The sequence below is a fragment of the Penaeus vannamei genome, chromosome 43, assembly GCF_042767895.1.
Source record: "Penaeus vannamei isolate JL-2024 chromosome 43, ASM4276789v1, whole genome shotgun sequence".
NCBI classification, from domain to species: domain Eukaryota; kingdom Metazoa; phylum Arthropoda; class Malacostraca; order Decapoda; family Penaeidae; genus Penaeus; species Penaeus vannamei.
The window spans coordinates 23,932,789-23,937,788 of record NC_091591.1 but is presented as its reverse complement, the minus strand read 5'-3'; the positions used below and the strand labels follow the sequence as shown (position 1 = coordinate 23,937,788).

Below are 5,000 nucleotides of genomic sequence, written 5' to 3'. Positions count from 1 at the left end.
TATATACTTTTATCCTAAACATTTCTTAGCAAATATTGTTACTTTTAAGAATTATGGAAGAACCTAACATATTCACAAAATAAATCAATCTCACTGGAACTATTCAATCCCTGTGAATGTAATGAACAAATTTTTTTAATCATTCGCCAAAAAAGTTCTTTTCCTTATAATGCATGCACGTTGAAGTTTTACTTCTTTGCTTTCTATTTTTTACCAAGAAAACAATTGCTACCACAATGCAATGCTGCTAATTATGACTAACACTGCACGTAACCACAAAGACTTGTCAATGTCAGTTTAGCCTTAAGTTTCGCACAAATGAGCTACAGAATACAGAGGCTAATTTCGAGGTGAGAAATGCAATGACCCTTCTCTACTTGTCATCTCCTAATGCTTTAAATAAAAGATAAAAAAAAAAAATTGTATCTGTACAATAATACCCCAAGTCAAAGTACCATGACAATAGCAATAAATCATAAAGACAATAAGTGCACATCCTAAATATAACAGTTGTATCTCTCTCAACCATTCAGCTTTTGCTGTCACACAGCCCTAATTCACAAGTACACAACCTTGCACGATGACACCACAATAAAACATATAGTAAGCAGTGATTTACATATCATAAAAATTAAAGACAGAACTATAGCTGCTCTGAAGTCTTACCACAAATTTCCCACTACTTCAAAGCCCTGCCCACTTCTGGGGTGGATTAAGCCTGTAGAGAAAAAAGTAGTTCACAAATGAAATCACTCCACGTAAACATGAGAAGAAAATCCCAAGTCAACTTCCATCCTGTATATCAATATTTTTATTCATACAGAAAAAATTACTTAAAAATATGCAAAAATCTTATTACAAGCTTTTTCATTATTAGCTGTGAAGTGATGAATAATATTTATGCCTGATCTCATTAAATCTTATTTGCGAAGTCTGCAAAAAAAAAGCATAGGTAACCTTTGCAGCATTATCAAAATGCTTCTGCAATTTTGGCTTTCAAAGCAGCAAGCGGCTCTAAAAACGCAGCAGTTGCAAACAAATGTCCCACAAGACCCTGTACAAAGTCAACCCATGAACAAATCAGTTACTGGAAATATACAAATAGATTAACCAGTAAACTCAATATGACAATCCTCATACAGCAATAGGTGATTAACCTACTTACAACGGGTGTCACACATATGAGACACCTGGAAAAGTAAACATTTCCGGGCGTCCCGCCAGTGCGGCACTAGATTGGAGTTTGCGCTCTGATTTTGTCAAGTTCCAGGACTCATCTTGTATTGTGAAGATATTCAATCTCATTTATACTTTTGCTACATTTGACAATATGAATACAGTTCTCTCCGCAACCTCCTGCACCCTCACTCCAGTTCTCAATGGCTGAGAAATTCTTGCTGTCAACAAATTTTATGGCTGCCAAGCTAATAGCAATAGACACATACACACTACAATAATTCATTTAAGGCCCTATTACACTATCCCTTTTTCCATATGAAAATTGACTGACCCTATCCCATTACTAAGGCAGCAAACATTGCCATGTAAACAAACATGGCACTATTGGTGTGAGGTTCTGGGAATTACACAAACATTCTCATACATACCACATTATTTTAAAGAAAAATGATGTATATTGTATATGCCAATGTTCTAAAACATAAGCCTATCTTTATATTCACTCATTCTCTCTAATTTATCTATATAAAAAAAATGTTCTAGCTGTATAGATCCTCTGTAGCAAAAGATCAAGATGGAAATTAGACAGATTGAAACAAGTCATAAGCCTCTTTGTCTGGGAGGTGTTATGTTTGCAAATGATACTTGAAGAAAGCCTCAAATTCAGATGGAAACACAAAAATTGATGGAAAAAGTGCTAGTGTGATAGGGCCTTCAGTGGTTGACCAATTACTGAGGTTGAAGAAAAAGAAGAAGAAAAAAAAAACTTTGTAGCGGTTCCTGATTAGCCATCAATACAGAACCGCACCTGACCTGTGACTGGCCAACTCCTGCCTTGGAACCGCCCAAACTGGCCGAGATAACATCGCTGGTTAGGTCCATAAGCTGCCGGACCTGAAGCGGAGTTATTATTCGGACCTCGCCTGTTGACCTGGCAACAGTTGTACTTGGTTCCTCAGCAATTAAGAGATAAAATCCAGTACGGTTTTATACCCAAGTGTGCTGTAGTGGATCCTGATTAGCCATCAATACAGAGCCGCACCTGACCTGTGATTGGCCAACTCCTGCCTCGGAACCGCCCAAACTAGCCAAGCTAACATCGCCTCCTCAGCAAATAAAGAGATTAAATCCAGTTCAGTTTTATGCCCACTACAACTTCGTATTACCTATTATCTCCAAATTAGGCAAGACTGGGGATAAGATGCCAACACGCGTGTACATGAAGAAAAGTTGAAACACTTTCTTTCTTTACACCTTTTTCTATGCCTAGTTGTGTACCAGCAAAGCTTCAAGAATATTGAGAAATCTTTTGACTACACAAAGAAAATTCTATTATAACATCTGTGCAAAACTGGATATGACATTCCTATACATGAAGCATGTCACTCAATCCAATTGATGCAAATTAACAAATCTGATATATACTTTCAAAATACAGTCCCTTGTAAAAAGAACTAAAGGTTGCAGAAACCAAATACAGCAAGCATACTAGCCCCAATATCAAGGAAACTGGAGATTAACACCAAAATTAATGGTATTATCATTCAAATAATTGTAATGCAATTATCAAAGTTATGTAAATCTTTACAGAATGCAGACACTTGCCAGAGACTAAGTCCCCTACCCCATGTCATAAATTCTATTCAACAATCTAAATTACCATGACAGGGTGTTTGCACAAGGGCAGGGTTAATGAGGGGCTTCATCCTTCATCACCCACCTCAGAAACATTGTTTTCACCTTGGTGTGCACAGGAAGAGTGGAAACTCAGGAGCACCTAGCAGACTTCTGCTGTGAGCAACTCTTTCCACAATCTTTTTCCTTTGTTTGTGCCTTTCATATTCATGTCTGCAGATTATTTCTTGTACAAACAACTACAGATTTTTGTCCTCAACAAGAACAACCCCATACTGTAAAGTTTAACCAGACACTTGTATCCCTACTCTTTGGGAGGCTATATCATGGTCTAGAAAAGTAGATAATCATGTTGCCATGGTATTAAGCACTGACCTCCAAGCCTTTGGAAATTACACAAATGTTATCTGAACTCCACAAACTTATTTTCAAGACAGACCTTGAAGCAGTACCTCATTTAACAATAAATCAAAACGTCTAATAATTATATCTTGTGTAAATAAACAAGTTGGAAGTTTGTTGGTCTTTGTTGGAGTGATGTGTGAAGATTGCAACTACCTGACACTACCTAGAATTACCATCAATACTGTCATAACAACTTGCCTCTGTAAAATAAAACTTTGATGTCTATACAACAACCATCACAAGTAATTCTGTGCAATTTGTTGGAAAAGTGCATCTTCTCTGAAAAATCACTGAAAAGTATGATACACATTCAGAAGATACTAATGCCTGCATTCATGAGAGCCATTTTAATGCCGTGCACATTTCCCAGGCCAAGAATCTTCAGAGTGAATAATTTATTACACAATGCTCCTCTCAGATGCGTATCATGAACACACTATCCTTACAAGGCAGATTAATCTTATGAAAAGTCATTTAATACACACAGTGTCAAGTTGTGTTGCAACTTGGACAGATAGACATTTCAGGCTCTAATGTAACTGTTCCTCCAATTCAAACAGAAGATTTAGTAACTTGAACAAAGTTATTTCTGTTCAGAGCTCTCAAAACAAACTGAATGACATTTGCAATTTTATTATAAATATCTGCTTATGTGGAATTACTGGACACTCACTATGCATATCCTCATGTTAGTGGGCATACATAATTTTGGCTGATTCTTCAAAGTTATTTTCTGATATTCACTATCTTCTTTGTTTACAAACAAACCCATCTCATCAAACTCATTCTGTTCACGAGGACTAAGTTGATGACATGTCCAAACAAGTTGGATTGGCTTCTGCACTTTTCTTTTTTTCACTAGTTTCCTTGTCTGTCCAAGTTCAATGAGTAGTTCCGTATGCAGGATAAGTTGGCAGCAACCTTGACTATTTACAAACAAGTTGTGAGGTGAAGCAAACTACCCCTAACCCTAGTCCTCTTTGCTATACAAGACAACAAATAACATTTTGTTGACTCAACCATTCCCTAAATTTTGTTGTGCCTAAACTCCCTTAAATGTATTCTGACTAGAACTCGAGAACATACAGACTTTCCTGGTAATATATCATCGCATAAGGACCAAGTCTGAGTCCACGCATAAGTGTGGCTGAGGTTTGCAGGTTTTTGCCACAGAACAAACGATGGAGTCACCTGACAATCCAGCAGCAATTCTAACTCTTCAAGTTTAAAGTGAATCTAGAAAGAGCAGTCAAAATCACTAAGAGGAAAATATGTGGTTTTGAAAGCTACTGCCAGTAGCTTCAGTAGCTTCCAAAAATACCCTCAAAATTCCACACAGGAAATGTATACAACGTACTTATGCTGCATTCAGAACTCCTCATCCAACTAGTTAGATAAGTTGGACAAGATATTTTAATCATTTGGAACCCCTACTTTGGCGTCCTGGAAGACTTGTCTACTTCGTCCATCTCGCACTCCTTCGCTGCCGGGTGAGCGAGATGAGATGACCTCACAATAGCAATTGTATGTAAATATGGCAGTTGCAAGCAACCATGAGATATTGGTTGGTAATTTTATGGCCACTTATTATTCTCATCGAAGGATATTTTCATGTTTGTTTGCTGCAGGGATGTTACCTATGCATCGAAGGAGCTACAAAATTTATGCAGCACATAAAATAAAGACACCATTATGCTAAAATAGTGAATGTTTACTTCCGAGCTCATTGCACTGTGGGCAATGATAGCCTCAGAGGTTCCGAAAGCAGCCTTGGTATCCTG

The 5,000-nt window shown here is 37.3% G+C and overlaps 1 protein-coding gene across 6 annotated transcripts in view; it reads right to left on the bottom strand.

Moving 5' to 3' along the window:
* The window catches only part of pps (protein partner of snf), a 95,476-nt gene that overhangs the window by 89,719 nt on the left and 757 nt on the right, over positions 1 to 5,000 (bottom strand). For 3 of the 6 annotated variants that reach the window (XM_070119072.1, XM_070119076.1, XM_070119074.1), the window contains exon 2: positions 667 to 718. The exons of the other annotated variants lie outside the window; for them this stretch is intronic. The gene's annotated coding sequence lies outside the window, so the exon portion shown is untranslated. The remainder of the gene's footprint in view (positions 1 to 666; positions 719 to 5,000) is intronic. 6 annotated transcript variants of the gene reach the window in all.